Raw genomic sequence first — 22,871 nt, 5'->3', positions numbered from 1 at the left:
TTCGTATCAACTCGGTAGAATGGAGTTAAATAACAACATAAAGAAACAAACTTTGGTCCCTGAGAGACCTCATGACACATATGATAAGAATGCAAAATTAATCTTTGTGGGGAATATATTGCCACAAAGGAAAAGAATCCGGAGAGATTGAAAGTCCACAGGAGCATAATGCATTCCATAAAGAAAACTCACTGGGGAAACAAAGACTCTGGGGATAAAAAGCTATGCATAGGCCAAGCTACGACTTAAAAACTATTGGAGACACGAGGGGATTTCCATGAAAATAAATCAATAGAAAGACTCGGCTGCAAGGAACAAGAGATCTTCAAGGGGAGATAGTAGATCAGAACAAAGCTAAAATACTCACAAAAGGAAATTCGATTTCACAAAAAAATACGAACCCAAACTCAACTAGGGAAGAAAAACTTCAACACAGGAGTAAAAGGGATATATTATCTACCCCTGATTACTGGTTAGGAAGATAATACACCCGGACAGAGGGACATCCGTTATCGGTTAGGGTAAACATATCAAGGATGACTCGCTGAGGAAAATGAGGAATATTCATTACCGGTTACTGGGTAATAATAGCCTACTTGGGAAAAAGAAAATCAAAGAGGAATTACAACTACCTTTTTACTAGGTATAAGACCAAAGAGAGAGTATCTGTCACCGGTTAAAGTGAAAATATCAAGGATAAACTCAAAGGGAAGAATATTCGTCATCGATTAAGAATCACATATCTTGATTCTGTGGGATTGGGAAATATTGTGTTTAGGTGAGATTGAGTGTATTTCACAAGGTTGAAGATGAACGAAAACTGTAATATGAGCACCAAGTTTCCAGTGTTCGATGGCAAGAACTGGAATCGTTGGATGATTCAAATGTGCACGTTGTTTGGAGCTCAAGATGTTCTTGATCTCATCAACGATAGTTTTGTTCAGGTTTCACTTCCAGAAAATGCAACAGATGCACATAGAAATGCTCAACATGATTTGAGGAAGAAGGATCAGGAGGCATTGTTCCACATCCATCAGTGTGTGGATGTGAACGTGTTTGAGAAAATCATTGATTCAATAACAACAAAGGCTGCATGGGACACACTAGTGCGGTGCTATGACGGTGATACATCAGTGAAGAAGGTGAAGATTCAGTCACTTTATAAGTAGTATGAGAATCTCAGCATGAAGAACAGTGAGAAGGTACTTGACAACATCTGCAGAGTGATTCTGATCACAAGTGAGATGAAGTCGTGCAGAGAAACTCTTTTTGAGGAAAGTATCATTGATAAGGTACTTAGATCTCTTAATTCTCAGTTTGATTAAATCATTGTAGCAATTGAATATTCTAAGGATCTGAGCACCATGAGAATAGAAGAGCTGCAAAGCAGTCTAGAGGCGCAAGAGTTGCGTCTGATTGAAAGAACCTATGAGAGAGAGGGAAATCAGGCTCTGAAAGCTTCTTTTGTCAAGAAAGACCAGAAGCAGTCTTGGTAAGAAACCAAGAAAGTACATGGTAGGTCTCAAAAGTCAAAAACCTCAACCTATGGGAGTCAGAAGGGAAAGGAGAAGTATGACAAGAGAAAAGTTCAATGTTACTGTTGTAAGAGGTTTGGCCACTTCGCTGCAGATTATTGGTCAAACAAGTAGAGGAAATCAGAAGAAGCGAATATATCCAGAAGTTCTGATGATGAACATGTGCTATTAATGGCTTCTGATTTTGATAGTGTGTCTCAAGAAGACTGGTGGTATATGAACCCTAGTTGTTCAAACCATCTTACTGGAAATAAGAAATGGTTGGTTGGTTTTAACTTTGGGAAGAGGACCAAGGTCAGATGTACTGATGATAAGTATCTGAATGCTGAAGGAATGAGGAATGTTAGTGTGATTTTGAATAATGGCAAATCTGTGTTAATTCAGAATGTATGGTATGTTCTTGGCATGAAGAGCAATTTGATGAGTATAGGTCAATTAATTGAAAAAGGATTCCCAATTACTATGAAGGACAATCTTTTGAAGTTGTATGACTATAATCAGAAGCTGATTATGGAGTAAGAACAGGGAAGGAATAGAACATTCAAGGTGAATATTAACACTAAAGACTCTGAATGCCTTAACGCAATAAGTGTTCTGAAGGAAAGTGAGTTGCGGCACAAAAGATTTGGTCATTTGAACTTCAGAAGCTTGGGGTATTTGAATTCAAAGAAACTGGTACGTGGAATTCCTGCAATTAAAATATCAGAAAAGTCATGTAATGTGTGCATGAGAGGGAAGCAACCAAGACTATCATTTGCATCAGAAGTAGCTCCAAGAGCAAAATATGCTTTGGGAGTAGTGCATTCTGATATATGTGACCATTTCCAGAACCTTCACTAGGAGGGAATAAATACTTTGTGTCATTTTTGGATGAGTTTACAAGGATGACATGGGTATCCCCTATAAAGTTCAAACACGAGGTGTTTGCTGAATTCAAGAAATTTAGAATCAAGGCTGAGAAACATAGTGATCAGGCTTTGAAGATTCTCATAATTGATGATGGAGGTGAGTATAACTCTACAAAGTTCATAAAGTTCTGTGAGGAGAATGGAATTGAGCATTAAGTGACTGCTCCTTATACTCCTCAACATAATGGTCTTGCTAAAAGGAGAAGCCAAACTTGCTTGATATGGTAATGAGCATGTTGGAGGAAAAGAAGCTTCCTAACACTTTGTGGGGAGAAGCTGTTACCACTGCAACATATGTGCTCAATAGGCGTGCAACCAAGAAGATGAAGGAAATTGTTCCTTTTGAGAGGTGGAATGGAGATAAGCAAAGTGTGAGTCATTTCAAAGTATTTGGTTTTGTCTATTATAAACATGTTCCATATGCTACTAGAAAGAAGCTGAATGATAGAAGCAAGGTGATGTTAATGGTGGAGTATCACAGTATATGTGCTTATAAGCTTTAATGTCTATTCACTAATAAGGTTGAAGTCGACAGAGATGTTGTTGTGAAAGAGTCGTAAATATGGGATTGAAGCAAGTCTCAATCCAACTCCGGTGCAGATTTACCTTTTGGAGATATTGATTATGATTCTGAAGATGAGTTAGAGCCTGAATATGATTATGAGAGCGAGTCAGAATTAGAAGGAGAGAATGACTCTAAGGAAGAATCTGATTCTGATGGTGATTCAGATTCTGGTGGTAGTCCAGATTATGGGAATATTCCAAATTTTGGAGGTGGTCATGCTTCTGAAATTGGTACTTCTAGAGTTCTAGCATATGACACTGTTCCGAAATTAGAAGGTGCTGAACAAGTTCAGCGGCCACAAAGAATCATAAACATTCTGAGAAGTTTTGCAGAGTTTGACATGCTACAAGATAATGAAGTAGATTATGAAGGGGAAGTTATTTAGTGTGTCATGTTAGTAAATTCTGAAATCGTGAGTACGAAATAAGCTCTCAAGCAGAAAGTCTGGCTGAAGGCCATGAAAGAAGAACTTGATGCCATAGAGAGAAACAATACTTGGAAGCTGACAGAACTTCTAAAGAACAAGAAAGCCATCAGTGTGAGATGGATTTATAAGGTGAAGTTAAATCTAGATGGATCAATTGGTAAACACAAAGCAAGATAGTTGTGAGGAGTTTTCTGGAGAAACCTGGGTTGGATTACTTTGAAGTGTTTGCGCTTGTAGCAAGACATGAAACAATCAGACTAGTGATTGCAATATCTACTAACAGGTATTGGCCTTTGATGCATTTAAACATGAAATCTGCATTTCTGAACGGTCCATTAGAAGAAGAGGTTTATGTGTCACAACCTCTTGGATTTGAGAAAAAGAATCAGGAAAGGATGGTGTACAGAATACACAAAGCTCTATATGGACTGAAGCAAGCCCCTAGAGCTTGGATTGGTTCATTTTTCAAGAAGAAGGGATTTTAGAAATGTGAGATGGAGTATGGTGTCTATGTTCAGCATACTTCTGAAGGCAATATGATTCTGGTGTGTTTATATGTTGATGACATATTTCTAACAGGAAGTTGTGAGCATGAGATAACTAAGTTCAAAAAGGAGTTGATGAATGAGTTTGAGATGACTGATATAAAAAATATGGTTTATTTTCTATGGATGAAGATTATGTACTCTGAGAAAGACATAATTTTACATCAGCTAAAATATGAACTCGAGCTTCTGAAGAAATTTGAGCTGCTGAATTGTAAAGTGGTTGTCACACCTGCTGATACAAATCAGAAATTAGATTCTGATTCTGATGGTGATGATGTAGATGTGACAACGTTCAAGCAATTGGTAGGGTCTCTAAGGTATTTGTGTAATACCATACCTGAAATTCGCTATGCGGTTGGAATGGTGAGTAAGTTTATGAGTAAACCCGAGTGATATCATTACCAAGTTGTTATCAGAATTCTGAGGTATATAAAAGGAACTTTGAAGTATGGAGTTTTGTTCCCTTAACTGGCTCAGAACTTCTGAGCTACTCAGATTCTGATTGGTGTGAAGATAGAGTTGACAAAAGAAGTACTTATGGATACTTATTTAAGTTTTAAGGAAGTCTTATTTCTTGGTGTTCTAAGAAGCAACCATTTATTGATATGTCAACCTGTGAAGCAAAATATATTGCAGGTGCTGTCACATCATGTCAAACAGTGTGGCTTCTAAATTTACAGCAAGATCTGAAGATCAAGGTAAACAAGCCTCTAAAGCTGATGATCAATAATATGTCTGTAATCAATCTTGCCAAGAACCTAGTGCTACATCGGAGAAGCAAGCATATTGAGACTAAGTATCATTTTCTGAGAAATCAGGTTCAGAATGGAGTGCTAGAAGTTGTGCACTATAGCATCCAGAAGCAGCCGGCAGATGTTCTGACGAAGGCGATCAAGACTGATCAATTCTCCGCTTAAGGAATATAGTTGGTGTTGTTAATTTTGGTTAAGCTGAATATGAATTAAGGGATGATCTTAGAATTAATTCATATTTTCAGAAACTTGTAGACAAAGTTTGTTAAAAGGTATTTTAGTATTTCTCCTAAAATACCACTTGTGTTTAAGCAAGTGAGTGATGTGATCAAATTGTACCTTTATTCCTTTTGTAACATGTATGCATTTTATGTGCAACCATTTTGTAATCATTTCAAGAGTAGTGAACGTTGTTATTATTCTCTCTTCCCTCTCTTGTTCGTTGTTCATCTTTATCACCTTGTGCACCAACAATTATTAGCTATGAAGCATCGACCTCTAAAAAATGAGTGTATGTGTCGGACACCTGCACCAACACTTCTGATTACGTTTAATTAATTTAAAAAAAAATTAATATCCGTGTTATCAGTGTCGAGTGTCGAGATCGTCATGTTCGGGGTGTTCTGCTTCTTAGATTATCAGTTGAAAGTAATAAACATGATTGGTTATTTAAAAATAGAAAGTTTTTTTATATGGTTTGAATACTGATTGTATTAGTATGCTTTTAATTACTCCATCCGTTCTTTTTTAAGTATCGTTTTTGAGTAAAAAATTTGTTTTTTTTTTCATTGTAGTTTTCAAAGTTCAATGTAACATTAATTGTGGTTTTGTCAAAATTAATTATTTATTGAAGAGAGAGAAAAATTCAACTAAATTAATAAATAATTAAAGATATTATGGATAAAAAGACCATTATTACTTCAAAAGTAGTTAAATTATTAACTTTCTTAGTAGGGCAAGAAAGTGAAAGAGAGATAATTAAAAAGGAAGAGAGCAAGTATTAATCTAGACAATTAGAGAAGAAGACTTGGCAAATGACCTCAAATTGCAAGCGAAGCAACTTCGTTGAACTCTGCGGTTCTTCGAAGAAGAAAAGGTTATCACTCGAGATCATAGGAGAGAGGTAAATATCCAGTTCTGTCCATTCATTATGTTGCTTTGGTTTTGGTGAATTACAATTGGCCTAACAAGCATTAGCCGATCCAATCAAATAATTATGTTATATTGTATGATCCATAACTTGATTGTAAGCATACACACACAGCTTAGCAATGATCTTTTGAATGAGTTTAAGAAATTAAACACCGTCAGCCAAACAGTTATTGTTGACATATATTAGTTTATTCCTCGACGTAGCAAAGATGTATAGTAGTTCATAAAATGGTTATTATTGATTGTTAGTGAATTCTGTCATGCTTTTTTTCCCACCTTGTGCCTATACGCTCTGAAACCAAGGACTTTGTCTGGTTATGGATCATACAATATAAACACTGCTTTTGCATATATATTTTTGGTCAGGCACATGATATATTTTTTCTTTTTCGATGATAGTTGTTGTGGCTCTACAAAATGTAATTGCAGCTTTGTCTTTTTGCCTCCTTTTACAGTGACAACTTCTTTTAGATTTTGAATAATGAAAAATAGAATGTAAGCTCTTCTAGATTAATTTTAGAAGATTCCCTCCCTTGTGTAATGTGAAAGTCACTTTTAAAAAGTAAATTAAATGCTATATTTACTAGATATTTAATGGTTACAATTTGCACTTTCCATCTGTTGATGTGTAGGTTTTTTGTTTAATTATTGTGATATTCATGAGTCTTAGATTTGCATGTGTGAGAGTTGCAGTTTTTTTGTATAATTCTAACAGACAACAAAAGGTGAAAAGATATATAGCGTTGATGTAGCTGCTATAGCTGATGCCGCAACTGGAAAAGAGGGAGAAGAAAAGGTCAAGCTCCACACACTCTTACTGTTGTCTAGATTATGCACAGGTAAATCTCTCCACGAATTATATTCTTCATCTGTAGCTTTATAGATGATATTTAGCTGTTTTGTTGCAGAGAGAAGGAAAAATCCATGTTATTTTTCTTGCGTTTTCAGATATTTCATTTGAACCGGTACATCAAAATTTAGGCTCCTTCATATATAAGAAACTTATGATTTTGTTGCAGATATAAGATCTGGTTAGATACAAACTACATTGCATGAAGCATAACTGAAAGATGAACCGGAGAACAAAAACACTATTCAGAAATACATATACATAAACTGTGGAAAAAAGGTTTTAGTTAACTGTATTTATCTGTTCCATATTTTGTCATAGTTATTTTATTTGCATTGATGTATTTCTGTTTGATAATACTCGATGATTTTAATTATTTTAGGTACAATGCTTTGGATGCACTGCGGTTAATATCTTTTGAAGACGAGAAGTTTCATTGTGAACATTGTAATGGAAAACTAGAAGTTGAAAGTGATAAGTTAGATATTCAAGAAGGGGAGATGGATATGTGATTACCACATAATATTTTACATTTTCCAATTCGATTCACTTAACACTTGATGTTATTTTGTCACATTTTTGTAGTGTTATGTTGGTAGTTTGTGTTTGTTTCAGGTACTTTAAAGGTAGAAGCCGGTACGCAAGAAAACGGGTGAAACGGAGAAGAAATGAAGAAAATGTACTGGTGGCGACCTCCGTGGTGTTCGCCATGACGTGACAGCCATGAATCGCCACCCACCTTGAAGAAATTGCAAAAAAATAGACCTTGAAGTTGATGGTGTGCGCCATGACCCCTAGTCAACCCACATTCACCAAGTTATCACTCATGGCGCTTGTCATGAGGTCATGGTGTACGCCATGGGCTTTAGGAGCTGAAAAATGGCAACTGCATGGAATGAGTTTCTACCACTTCCCCTACCTTTCTACCACTTCCTTAATACGAATTTTGGACAGTTTCTACTAGTTATAACACTATATAAAGCCATGTTTTTTAGGTTTTGGGGATCCAAGTTTTTTAGAATAAAGTAGGAAGAAAAAATCCCCATTGAAAAACATTTATTTGCTAACATCGAGTGATAATTGCATCCTAGAGTTAGGATTTGAAGATTTACAGACTTTTCTTGGATCGTTAGTTTTGTAATCGTGTCGCTATATTAATTTCAGAATTTTCATTTACAAGTTTTCCATTTCCAATTCCGCAGTTGTCTCTATTTACCGTATGTATTGATTTATTATTTTAATTCTGCATTTTATCACTTAAGCACTTAATATTATAATTGTTAGTTTTGATTGTTTTAATTCCAACTGTTTTGATCATAAGTTTTACATGCATAATTATCTACTAGTGTCTGAAGCTACACGAAAAATACCCAAGCGTATTGCACGCTCGAAGATTCAACAGAGCCTCCATCGAACTTTACTTATTCCCGAAGTAAAGAGAAAACATAGATAAAATTTGGGGGAAGAGAAACGGATAAGGAAGTCGGTTATGCAAGTGGAAGGTATTATCAATTATCTCTCACATCCATTGTACTAAATGGGAACCATTTTACTTGTTATTTTATTGGATGAGTGTTACTATCTAAAGATTACTCGCAAAATAAGAGAGAAAAAATGGTTAATAATCAAAGTGTGCTCGCTGAGGATTGGGGCCCTGATGCCTACGTATTCTTATAGTGCAATAAAGAATTCAGAGCTCCGTAGTTCATAGAATTAATGGTGGGAGATGAAAGAAGTTGTGATGAAAATATGATTTGAACCAAAGGATAATGTTGTTTGAGCTAATATTGTAAGTATGTCTGAACCAATCAGAAAAGTTGGCATAAAGCCAAAAATCAAGGGTTTTTGCCTATACATGAGGACTTACAAGGTAACATAAGGAGATGTTTATCTAAGCAACGAGAGGACTAATAAGACAAAAACATAGGATCTTGTTTCATAGGAAGACATTGATTATTGGCCCAAAGGTATACATAGAATCTAAAGAATAATTGTATTTGGTTCAAAAAGAAAGTATATCGTTGGGGTGAATGATTTAATGGTTGAATATATTGAATAATGAATGATGAAAGATCTGAATGGAGACATGAGAATGAATAAATAAATATGCTCACGGATGATTTAAAACCTTGTGCCTACATATTCTCACTATGCAATGAGAAAGTCAGAGTTCCGTAGTTTGGGGAACTAATATGGAACAAAGAAAGAAATAGTTGATTGGGTTGCCAAAAGGAGAAACAAATTGCTTGAATAGTAAGAGTATGGAATTAACCAACATATGATAATTATACAAAGTGACAAATTATAGATGATTTCCTAAACACGAGAGTATTTATAAGGCAAAGAGCTCAAAGGTGTTTGCCTAAGCACAAGAAGACTGATAAGGAAAAAACTTGAAAGGGTTCGCCTAAGCACGAGAGGAATTACGAGACAAACAATGAATAAGAGATGATTTGCCTATACACGAGAGGATTTATAAGGCAAAAAGCTCGAAGGGGTTTATCTAAGCACAAGATGACTGATAAGACAACCAATGAATGAGAAAATGATTTGCCTACACATGAGAGGATTTATAAGGTAAACATTGAACGAGAGAGTCTGCCTAAGCACAAGAGGGTTGATAAGGCAAACATGAATGAATAGAGTTTTCCTAAGCACAAAATGACTGATAAGACAAACATGAATAATAGATTGATTAGGATTCAAAGATGGGTATTTGATAGCAAGAAGAGAGTATGATACTAGGTCCAAAGAGGAGAGTGTAATTGATGAAGCAATGGTGTTGCAATGTTGAATTGTTAAATTGTTGATGTGCTTGCCTAAAGAAGACTTGTCAATTGTTCGATTTGAATTACACTAAAATCTATGAAAAAAGGTGGATACTTTGAGTAATTGGGGCCTACGCCCCGTACTCAAAGATACTTTACACGAGGATAAGAATGACCTCTCTTATCATTCTTCGTTTCTTAAGGCTCTTGGTGTACAACTCTCATCATTATTAACAAGTGTTGGAGAAGATTCTGACTATTGATTCTGATGATGCAGTGTTTCTTGTGGAGAAAGAGACTTTACAATCATTAGATTCAAATTTTACTAAAGTATATGAGTAGAGGTGAACACTCTGAGCAACTGGGTCATTCATCCCGTACACAAAGATATTCAGAATGAGGATATGAATGCTCTCTCACACCCCTTCTTTACTACTTAAGGCTGATGGTGCATAATTTGAATCATGATCGACAAATGTTGATACACCTTTATTGTGCTTGAATAGTAGTCATGTTTGTCTGCAATGCTTTTGTATTGACTTGAGATGTGAAGTCTTGAGCTTGAATTGAAGTCTTGAGATCTAGTGCCACTTTATTATAGGGACTAGCCTTATCAAGTGATCAAGGGTCTTTTGATCGCATGAATAAACTGAGGGAATGAGCACAGGTCAAATGATTTGGTTGACCAAAGTGAACTTTTATCAACTGAATCAATGGGGATAGAATCATTTGTGAAATTATGTACAATGGATTGATGATTTAAAATCATAATGAGTTAATCAAATTATACTAATTCTAATTCTAGAAATTAACCTAAAATTAAGGGAACATTCTAGTGATGTATTGATGATCAATTAACTACATGAATTAAACCTAAAAAAGGATTAAAATTCTAATTAACATGATAAACATGGCTATATTCAATTAATTCCAAAAAATTAAGAAAACAATTATATCAATTTATTCTAAAAAAAATGAATAATTAATCCTAAGAAATTAATTAAAATAATTGTTTATGTTCTATCTATTTTATTCATCAAAACAAAAATGAATGCTAAATATATAAATGAAAAAAAGAAATAAAAAATAATAATAAAGGAATTAAAATAGGGGATATTATGATGAAAAATAGGGTGCAGAAAGTAAATGGGCGCAAAGCCCATACATTAAGCCCATTCTTATTTCAGTCTTGTGAACAGGGGAGGTACATGGTGAATTGTGGGTGCAGGAAGTAAAATAATGGACCTAAGACAAACACATGAGCCTAATCTGGAAATGAGAGCACATTAAACATAAGGACACTATTCTTAAAGTATCCGTAGTCGAGCTTTATTGTGAAGTGGGATAACATTAAAGCATGAAGACTATTATGTTTATAGACTGATGATCACATCTCATGGATCATGGATAAGGAGTTATCAAGTCTCAAACATAGGTATGAATATTAAGAGTAATATTTATACTGGATTGACCCGCTATGAGAATACTATATAGAATGTTATGCAAAGTGTCATAAGTTAATCTCATGGTGATAATGGTATATACCACCCTTCAACCTGAAACCACTATGGACCCTAGATGTAGAGTCGAGTGCTTTATTGCTGATCAAACGTTGTCCGTAACTGGATGACCATAAAGACATTTGATGGGTACTCCACGACGCATGCTATGGGACATGAGTGACCTAGATGGAATTTGCCCATCCTGCGTAACAGGATAAATGTCTATGGGCCCAATATTAAACTGGACAAGGATGACACGGTTTATGCCTTGTGTTCAATATAGACATAAAGGCAAAAGGGTAATTATACACATAATTATTATCACAGAAGGATTTGTCAGATCACATGACATTTTCGTGTCTTGGGTAGCAGTGATGTGTTGCTAGATACCGCTCCCTGTTTATTATGTTAAATACATGATTTAATATAATTGTCAATGCTGCGAAAATCTACAGGGTCACACAAAAAAGGACGGATTGATGAGACATAGAGTAACTAAGGAACACCGTAAGGTACAGTGCACTTAAGTGAATTGTAGGACATCGTAAGGTATAATGTACTTAAGTAGAATACGAAATATGGTAAGGTACTACGCGCTTAAGTGATTTTGGCATATTATAAGATATGGGCCACATACACTTAAGTGGGCCTTTTAGCTTGAAGCCCACACAAGTGGTTCTATAAATAGAACCCTTGTGCAGAAGCATTTGTGCAGTTGCAATTTCGTTTCTCTCTCACTCTCACTCGAAGCCTTCATTCATAGCAGCTAGCACTGAGATTGAAGGAATCTGTTCGTGTGGACTGAGTAGAGGCGTTGTCATCGTTCAACGTTCGTGATCGCCACTAGAGGTAACGATTCTATCACTGATCATGCCCATTTGTAAGGATCATTAAAGGAGAAATTTTTTAAATTCCACTGCGTTTTGGATCACCATTCTCCTTCAGTGGTATCAGAGCCACTTACGAAATCATGAATCTGATAACTGTTTATTTTCTATATTGATACAATTAAAGACAGAATCAATCAAAGAATAAACGAGTAATTAAATCGAGATCCATCAAGTTATATATATGATATAAATAATCCTGATACAAAATACGGTATATATGATATATTGTTCTTGTTTCATTCATTCAAACACTTAATGGTTGTTTTCCTTTGAGCGATCAATGGTCGTTTGCTTCTTGATCCGACATTAGTATGGTGAAGCAATGACGTGTTGATCAATCATACTGAATCAACAATCGAGATGTGTTTGACGGTCTGAAATTGGTGCATTAGGGTTAGTGACGGCACAAGGGTTGTGTTGTCAAAGAGTTATTCGATTGGGGTTGTGACTGCACAAGAGTTGTGCTTTCTAACAGATTTTCAAACAGTGTTAACCGGTTAACGTATTTGGTTAACCGGTTAACGCAAGACAGAATACACCCGTTCGGCTAACTCTGTGTAGTGTGATCGGTCTTCGAAATTTAATTTGGTTTTAATTAATTAAAAGAATTAAAATTAATAATAATAATAATGTGTTTATTATTATTGTCTTGTGGTGATCGGTTATGGCCTTAGTTTTCCTTTATTTTGTTTTGGGTTTTAAAATACGACATGCGTGTCGTGCCTCTCTTTTAATCTCTCAATGTAACTTCTTTTCTCATCTCACTCCCTCGTATGTAAAACGAGTTTCTTTATGTAATGTAATGTTATGAAGAAAGCAAAGAAGTCAGTGCCAAAGGAGGACAACCTTGAAGATCTTGCTTGGAGAAGCTTAGATCGTTATTAGGTTAGCTTAGGTTCTCTCATTGGCTTGGGAGAACAATCACGCTAGGGGCCATAACTATTTCATTATGTATGTTGATGCATGTGTATGTATGTTGATGCATGTGAATGTATGTTGATGCATGTGAGAGACGATTTATATGATAAATAAGTCGGTGAGATCAGAATAACTGCAATTCCCTCAAATTAAAATATTAAGTTTATGCTTTCCAAGTTTTAGCACTCATAAAGACTAGTATCGGATAATGTAGGTTTCGCCTACGCGAGGTGCATGTTCTATATTAGTAAGATGCGATGGGATAACTGTAAAATTCAACTGCTAAGACAATGGGTCAAACTTAATTATAATAATATTATATGTGTTTAGAAGCAAGAGTTAGGAATGATCCATATGATGGATTGGAATAAGAGTTATTCACCCAATTGAAATTTTCGAGAGTTGTATGAGATACAATTGGAAGGAGTTCCTACCTAAATAACCTAGTTTTTTTGTAATCCGCCTACGCGGACTTAGAAAGAAGTGAAATATGGATCTCGACCCACTAGAAAATCTTCCAACGGGATTTTCCGAATCAAAAGATGAGGGTCATTTGTTTTGAGTAAAATAGTGGGAGCATATTTAATTAAAGGCCTAATTAAATATGTCAATGATACTTATATTTTCATTAATCTCAACAAACACCTCTAACAAACATTTTGCCATCAATCCTTGACAAAGAAAATTGTCTGGGACAAGTTTTCTGGATTGGCACCGAAACCTGAGGATTGTCCTCAAACATAATAGAAAGTTATATATCTTGGAGAAACTTGTTCCTGAGGAGGAACCTCCTAGTTCTGCACCTAAGGCAGAAAGAGATGCTTATAAGAAGCATGTCGATGATGCTAATGAAACTGCTTGTCTCATGCTAGCTACCATGAACTCAGAATTGCAAAAGCAACATGAGAACATGGCAGTGTTCGACATGATCGAACACCTGAAGATGCTCTATCAAGAGCAAGCAAGGCATGAGAGGTTTGAAGTTTCAAAAGCCCTTTTTCAAGGCAAGTTAGCTGAGGGAGCCCCTGTAGGTCCCCATGTGCTCAAGATGATTGGGTATGTGGAAAATCTTAAGAGATTGGGTTTTCCCCTCGGAAACGAACTTGCGACTGATGTAATCTTGCAATCGTTGCCAGATGGATTCAGTCAATTTGTCCTAAATTTCAATATGAATGATATGGACATATCTCTTCCTGAACTGCTAGCCATGTTAAGAACTGCTGAGCAGAATCTGAAGACAAAAGGGAAGTCCATTCTGATGATCGGAAATGGAAAAAGACAGAACAAAAGGCCCCCCAAGCAGGGTGATAAAGGGAAGGGCAAGGAAGTTGCCAAACCCAGATCCACTATTGCTGCTTTGAAGCCTAGTGGAGACATAACAAAGGCAGGCACCTACTTCCATTGCGGTAAGACCGGACATTGGAAGAGAAACTGCCCAAAGTACTGGGGAGATGACAAAATCTCCATTCACAGGAAAAGGTGAAATAGCTAATGATCTTTTGGCCCTCATACTTACTGATGTATGTGGACCACTGAACATACCAGCCAGAGGAGGTTTTCATTACTTCATCACATTTACTGATGATCTCAGTAGATATGGTTATGTGTATTTAATGAAACACAAATCAGAGTCCTTTGAAAAGTTCAAGGAATTCAAGAATGAAGTACAAAACCAACTAGGTAAGAATATTAAAACTCTTTGATCAGATCGAGGTGGTGAGTATTTAAGCCTAGAGTTTGATGACCATCTGAAAGAGTGTGGGATCCTATCCCAACTAACTCCTCCTGGAACACCCCAATGGAATGGTGTATCTGAGAGAAGAAATCGAACCCTGTTAGACATGGTCCGATCCATGATGAGTCACGCCGATCTTCCAAACTCCTTTTGGGGACATGCACTATTGACAGCAGCTTACACACTTAACCGTGTTCCATCCAAAAAGGTTGAGAATACACCATATGAGATATGGAGTGGTAAGAAACCACATATGTCTTACATGAAGATTTGGGGTTGCGAAGTTTATGTGAAACGACAAATTTCAACTAAGCTTGAGCCCAAATCTGACAAATGCTTATTTGTGGGGTATCCTAAAGAAACAAGAGGGTATTACTTCTACAATCCTTCAGAGGGCAAAGTGTTTGTCGCTCGAACTGGAGTTTTCCTAGAAAAGGATTTTATTTCCAAATGAATCAGTGGGAGGAAAGTAGAGCTTGAAGAAATTCAAGAGTCACAAAGCATTGATACACCTATGGAGGAATTAGAGCAGGAAACACAAGTAATTGTGGAAGAGCAACCTGCTCAAGTAGAACAAGACCAGCGTAGGTCGAGCAGGATACGTCACCTACCTGAGAGATATGGATATCTCATGACAGATCAAGGTGATGTATTACTCATGGATCAAGATGAGCCTGTGACCTACCAAGAGGCCATAACTGGTCCCGAGTCTGAGAAGTGGCTAGAAGCCATGAAATCTGAAATGGATTCCATGTACACAAATCAAGTTTGGACCTTGGTAGAGCCTTCTGTAGGAGTTAACCCTATAGGATGCAAGTGGGTCTTCAAAAAGAAGACTGACATGGATGGTAAGGTACATACCTATAAGGCAAGACTGGTTGCAAAAGGATATAAACAAATTCATGGGGTTGACTATGATGAAACCTTTTCACCAGTTGCAATGCTTAAATCTGTTCGGATTTTACTTGTTATCGCTGCATATCATGATTATAAAATATGGAAGATGGATGTAAAAGCTGCTTTCCTTAATGGGAATCTTCTTGAGGATGTGTACATGACACAACCTGAAGGATTTGACATACCAGAAGAAGCCCAAAAGATATGTAAGTTACAAAGGTCAATCTATGGATTGAAGCAAGCTTCTAGAAGCTGGAATCTTCGTTTTGATGAAACAGTAAAACAATATGGATTCATCAAGAACGAAGATGAGCCTTGTGTCTACAAGAAGGTTAGTGGGAGCATGATCGTGTTCCTGGTATTATATGTAGATGACATATTACTCATTGGAAACGATGTCCCTACCCTGCAACAAGTAAAGTCTTGGTTGGGGAAATGCTTTTCTATGAAGGACCTAGGTGAAGCATCCTATATATTAGGAATCAGAATCTATAGAGATAGATCACAAAAACTGCTTGGCCTAAGTCAGAGTACGTACATAGACAAAGTGCTGAGGCGCTTTAATATGCATGATTCCAAGAAAGGATTCATACCTATGCAATATGGCCTGTGTCTATCAAAAACACAATCCCCTTCAACTAAGGAAGAAAGGGATCGTATGAATAAGATTCTATATGCATCTGCAATAGGATCTATCATGTATGCCATGTTATGTATTGGACCAGATGTCTCGTATGCTTTAAGTGCAACGAGTAGGTACCAATCTGATCCTGGTGATGCCCATTGGGTAGCTGTCAAGAATATCCTTAAGTATTTGAGAAGGACTGAGGAATCATTCTTGATATATGGAGGTCAGGAAGAGTTGGATGTAATTGGATACACCGATGCTAACTTCCAGACAGATAAGGATGACTTTAGATCGCAATCTGGTTACGTGTTTTTCTTAAACGGTGGCGCTGTGAGCTGGAAAAGTTCAAAGCAAGATACAGTCGCTGATTCTACAACCGAGGCCGAGTATATTGTTGCCTCAAGTGCAGCAAAGGAAGCTGTTTGGATCAAAAAGTTCATTAGTGAACTTGACATAGTTCCTAGCATTGTGGATCCCGTTGGTCTCTATTGTGATAACAATGGTGCTATCGCACAAGCTAAGGAGCCTAGATCTCACCAACGATCCAAACACATACTTAGGCGTTATCACCTCATTCGAGAGATAATAGATAGAGGAGATGTGAAAATATGTAGAGTACCTACACTTGACAATATTGCTGACCCACTGACAAAGCCTCTTGTGCAGCAGAAGCATGATGACCATACTAGATCTATGGGCATTAGGGTTATGCATGATTGGCTCTAGTGCTAGTGGGAGATTGTTGGTGTAAGCCCTAGAGGCCAATACTTTTGGTACTTGTATCGAATTGTTTATTAATAATAAAAGGCTTTTTCTTTATTATGTTTGTTTAATAAAGTCCCTGGAATAGATAGTCCGTTTAATGTATCAAGTGTGACTTAATCATGAGAGCACATTTAACATAAGGACACTATTCTTAAAGTATCCGTAGTCGAGCTTTATTGTGAAGTGGGATAACATTAAAGCATGAAGACTATTATGTTTATACACTAATGATCACATCTTATGGATCATGGCTAAGGAGTTATCAAGTCTCAAACATAGGTATGAATATTAAGAGTAATATTTATACTGGATTGATCCGCTATGAGAATACTATATAGAATGTTATGCAAAGTGTCATAAGTTATTCTCATGGTGATAATGGTGTATACCACCCTTCGACCTGAAACCACTATGGACCCTAGATGTAGAGTCGAGTGCTTTATTGCTGATCAAACGTTGTCCGTAACTGGATGACCATAAAGATAGTTGATGGGTACTCCACGACGTATACTAAGGGACATGAGTGACCTAGATGGAATTTGCCCATCCTGCGTAACAGGATAAATGTCTATGAGCCCAATATTGAACTGGACAAGGATGACACGGTGTATGCCTTGTGTTCAATATAGACATAAGGGCAAAAGGGTAATTATACACATAATTATTATCACAGAAGGATTTGTCAGATCACATGACATTTTCATGTCTTGGGTAGCAGTGATGTGTTGCTAGATACCGCTCACTGTTTATTATGTTAAATACGTGATTTAACATAATTACCAATGCCGCGAAAACCTATAGGGTCACACACAAAGGACGGATTGATGAGAGATAGAGTAATTAAGGAATACCATAATGTACGGTGCCCTTAAGTGAATTATAGAAATTGTAGGGTTCAATGTACTTAAGTGGAATACGAAATATGGTAAGGTACCACGAGCTCAAGTGATTTTGGCATATTATAAGATATGGGCCATATACACTTGAGTGGGCTTTTTAGCTTGCAGCCCACACAAGTGGTTCTATAAATAGAACCCTTGGGTAGAAGCATTGTCACTCTTGCAATTTTGTTTCTCTCTCTCTCTCTCTCTCTCTCTCTCTCTCTCACTCAAAGCCTTCATTCGTAGCAGCTAGCACTGAGATTGAAGGACTCCGTTCATGTGGACTGAGTAGAGGCGTTATCATCGTTCAACGTTCGTGATCGCCACCAGAGGTAACAATTCTATCACTGATCGTGCCCATTCGTAAGGATCATTAAAGGAGAAATTTTTTAAATTCCGCTGCGTTTTGGATCACCATTCTCCTTCACTTAGTTCACTCAACCAAGTTCAGCATCCCCACCTGTATCTCTGCCGCGCCAAAGCTCACCACCGATGGTGGTAGAGAATCAATCACAAAAAAAACATTGGCCAGTCGAATCCTCCTGATGAGCCAAAACTAAATCAAAAATCAATTTCAAATAATTCCTCACAAACTCCCTGAGTCGAGCAAAATTTCGTATGAACCCTAACCAAAGAAATTTAAATGAAACGCTAAATTAGATGATCAAAGTCCCTAAGGTTAGGGTTTTGATTCCTCGGTCTCTCCTCTACACACCGGTAAATATAATGAAGCTTAAAGGTAAAGAATCTATACTCACCTTGTCGAAGAAGGGAGTTTGAGCTTAGAGCAGATGTGCAGGCATTGATGAAAAAAGCTTCAGGTACAAATCTTTATCTCCTTGCACTGCTTCTTCTCTTTTCATCCTTCAGTGATTCCTCTTCTTCTCCCGCATGTGCTCTGATTCTTCTTATTTTATTCTTCTATGCTTAATGTGTGATATATGAGGGAAGGTTGAAAAAATGAGATTTTGATAGATAGGGGAGAATCGAAGTGAGTGAAGAGTGAAGGTGAATATGAAAATTCTCAGCGTGAGTGAAGAATAATGATCCTCGAAATATGAATGATTGATCTGATTATATAGGGTTTCGATTTAATAGAGATTAACTTTGTTAAATCTCCCTCAATTTAAATTAGTTAAAGGTTGGATCTCAGTTAGAAAATCAGTTAGCTCAATTGTTAGTTAGTTAGGGAATTTGTAAGTCTGATAGAAACAATTATGGTTAGTTAGATCAATTGTTAGTTGTTGATGTGGTAAAGCAGCAAGTAAAAGGAAGTATTTTGATTTATCTCTCTACATGGATTAGTGTGACATCAAATTTCGTTCAACGTCTCTACGTTTCTAAGCTTGGGTTTATAAAATTTGAATGTAAAAGCTAAACTATGTAAAACGAATGAATAAATAAATAAAACTTCAGACAGATTTGAGAGCATTACAGGATTGAATTTCATCCACCATACGAACATGTAATTTACGAACCAGTTATGCACAATTTAAACATTCATCAATATCATCATGTATCACTCACATGAGTGTTCATATCTGAAGCACTGACGAGAGTTCTACCGTATTGTTTAATTGGAGATCTCTCATCCTATCAAATAATACGAAGCATTAAGATTCGAAACCCACGTGAATGTTAAACCTAAATTTATGTCTAGAGTTTAGAATCTAACATATGATTATCCTAGTCCTAGATTCAAGAGTATTTCTAGATAATAGTTCAAATCAATAGACAAACAAGTAAACTAGGATAACATCGATATAGATTCATGAATAGATCATACATAATACTATGATTAATAAAAATACAAACTATAAAAGTGAACTCACATACAAACCTAAAAAGAAAGAGATTACAAGGACAAGAATGAAGATGAACAAAACATGCACCGCGATTTCCCAATGATAGAGGAAAATCCAGCTTCGGTTCTTCAAGAAGCATCATAACTTGTTATTTTCTAGGTATCTATCTCTCGTAACTACAAATATGGTGTTGATGGAATTGGGGTTAAAAGTTCCCAAAACCATACCCTAAAAGTTTATGTACAAATGGTTAAATAGGGGCTGCAAAAGTGGAATCGCACTAAGCCCTATCAGAGCCCACTTAGTGTGATCAGCAAAACTAACTGCCTTTATTCGCGCTAAGCATGCTCCTAGCACACTCCGAATGAGAATTTCTCAATGATCCTGCCTTTTGTTTTCTCTAAGCGTGCTAGGACCGCGCTTAGCCCAAGTGACATAACTTTTATTCCCAAAGATGCATCTTGAAGCTTTGCTTTTTCCTATCAAGTGTCCAATGCTTCAACCATGCAAGGAAACCTACAAAAGAGATGAAAACTATTAAACTAAGCGATCTTTACATTATAACGTAAACTATATAATATATACGTAAAAGTTGAGGTTTATGCATGAAAACCAATTGAAACGAGTCAATAAGTGCCAATTATTCATACACAAAATTACCACAGTTTAGCACTTATCAAACTTTCCCCAACTTAGAACATGTCTTTCCTCAAACAAGAATCAATTACCATAAATGAAACAAAAGCAATCATGATCAACAAGTTTTTACAAATGGAAACTAATGTATGGTTCAAATTTCAACAGTACAAGCAAATAAATGTTTACCACTATAGTACAACGATACCATGACTTTGAAACAAATTATGAGCATAAAACACATGTCAAAAGTTCTAAAGAAATACATTTTCAAAGATGAATCACACCTAACACACAAGTTTATCAATGGATGAAGAACAAACATGAGGGACTTGACTCACACCCAACAATCTTGCTAACATATATATCAATATATGCATTTATCCAAGCAATTCATATCGAAAGCATAAAACACAAATCAAAAGGACTTCAAGGGTTGTAATGTGGATTAGGTAACAAAGAAAGGTCATTTTATAAGGTAATTGAAACAAAAATATTGCCTAATCATATGGGATAGATCACTTATCACAATCTCAAGCACTCACAAATTTTATTCACCTTTTTCTCATAGCATAATTATTACACCCTTTCACACAACTTATTAGTACAATTTATTTACTATTTTTTTTCTATTTCAATGCTTTTTCTTTGTCTTTTCTTTTTCTTTCTCAACCTCATAGCATCCAACCTTTTCTCCTCTACTTGAATGCAACCAATCATTGTAATGTGAATTCTCCCAAACATTCTAAGGCAAGGGTAAAAATTCAAACTATAATTTATGGTTGAGGGTTCAAGAAAAAAAATTCGGAATCCAATCTAAAATCAACAATGAACTAACTGGTTGTGTACAAGTTCTAAAAGTTGACATCAAAATGGATCTGGACACAGGGCTTAAAGGGGTAAGCAAATTCTTGCTCACTCACAAGTTAGGTTACTTTTTGGTCAAGTGGTTATGCTCAAAACCAAACAATATGTCTTGATCATTTTCATGCTTTCATACAATTCAACAAAAATGAAAGATTAAACATAATAAAATCGAGTTACAATAATGATGGTTGGCACCCGATGCATATAGTGAACAATGGAAAGTTTCCTCATATTTGGCTATGATCTAAAATGATTCAAACATGAAACAACTATTGCAAAAGAATGAATGGAATGATATTTGTACAAAGCATAAGTTTCATATTCATGCTAGGTGGTAGAAAGAATTAAAGACAAGCCTTTTTGACAAACCCAAAACAAAATCTCTAACAACTTAATAACTACATATTAAACTAAACTACAAAACACAAAACAAAAAAATTTCAAAATACCTGGGTGAAAGTGCATCAGTGGGCTGAAGTATTTTTACATCTGCAGTAGAGCTGAATCATGGTTTTTCAAAAATGGATTCTTTTTATGTTTTTCATCCACTCCCACTCTTTAATGCCTATACTACTAAATTAAAAGCTATAACAAAACTTAAAAAAATTGGATTGCCCTCCAACAAGCACTTGTTTTACATCGTTAACTTGATGCCTTTATCTTGTATATGTTATTTCTTGTTGCTTATTTGCGTGGCTAGTTGTTCACCAACGACTACCCCTAACCAACACTTAAGCAAACTTGAAGGGAAAAAATATACAAACACTTGAAAAAACTTGATGGATAAAAGTATATACAAACACTTGAAAAAACTTGATGGATAAAAGTATATACAAACACTTGAACAAACTTTATGGATACCAAGAATATACAACACTAGAACAAACTTTATGAAAAACAAGAATATATACAATATAAACAAGTAAGGCAAACAAGTACAAAACAAGAATATATATAATATCGACAAGTTTATAATCAAGTATCTATACAAGTATCTATACATTATTCTCAAATATACAAAGCTTAAAAAAAGATAGAAATTATTGTGATGCCTTCTATATCTAAACATAAATCCCCGGCAGCGGTGCCATTTTGTTTATAAGGTAAAGCAACGAGAAAAAGTAAGTATTTTGTTTTATATTCTCCACATGGATTAGGGTGACATCAAATATCGTTTAACGGTGTCTACTTTTCTAAGCTTGAGTTTGTAAAATTTGAATTTAAAAGCTAAACTATTTAAAACAAATGAATAAATAAATAGAGCTTCAGAGAGATCTGAGACCGTTACATGATTTAATTTCATCTACCATACGAACATGTAATTTACCAACCTATTATGCACAATCTAAACATTTATCAATATCATCATGTATCACTCACATTAGTGTTCAGGGTTGAAGCGTTGACGAGAGTTCTATCATGTTATTTAATCAACGATCTCTCATCCAATGAAACAATATGGAGCATTAAGATTTGATACCCATGTGAATGTTAAACCTAAATCTACGTATAGAGTTTAGAATCTAATAGATGATTATCCTAGATCTAGATTCGAAGAGTATTTCTCAATAACATTTCAAATCAATAGATATGCAAGTAAACAAGGATAACATCGATATAGATTCGTGAATATGTTATACATAACACCATGATGTAAATAAATACATACTATAAAAGTGAACTTACATACAAATCCAACAAGAAAGGGATTACAAGGAGAAAAATGAAGATGAACAAATATCCACCGTGATTTTCCAAGGATAGAGGCAAATCCAACTCCGGATCTTCAAGAAGCATCCTAACTTGTTATTTTCTAAGTATTTATCTCTCCTAACAAAAAAA

At 35.8% G+C, this 22,871-nt stretch overlaps 1 long non-coding RNA gene across 1 annotated transcript; it reads left to right on the top strand.

The window, feature by feature from the left end:
• Nucleotides 1–6,513: 6,513 nt before the first annotated feature.
• Nucleotides 6,514–7,734, top strand: LOC127081202 (uncharacterized). Its single transcript, XR_007788076.1, has 3 exons — nucleotides 6,514–6,726; nucleotides 6,907–7,016; nucleotides 7,120–7,734. It is a non-coding gene; the product is annotated as an uncharacterized LOC127081202 (long non-coding RNA).
• Nucleotides 7,735–22,871: the final 15,137 nt, after the last annotated feature.

The sequence above is a fragment of the Lathyrus oleraceus genome, chromosome 5, assembly GCF_024323335.1.
Source record: "Lathyrus oleraceus cultivar Zhongwan6 chromosome 5, CAAS_Psat_ZW6_1.0, whole genome shotgun sequence".
In the NCBI taxonomy this organism is placed as follows: domain Eukaryota; kingdom Viridiplantae; phylum Streptophyta; class Magnoliopsida; order Fabales; family Fabaceae; genus Lathyrus; species Lathyrus oleraceus.
This window is presented reverse-complemented; position numbering and strand designations above follow the sequence as displayed.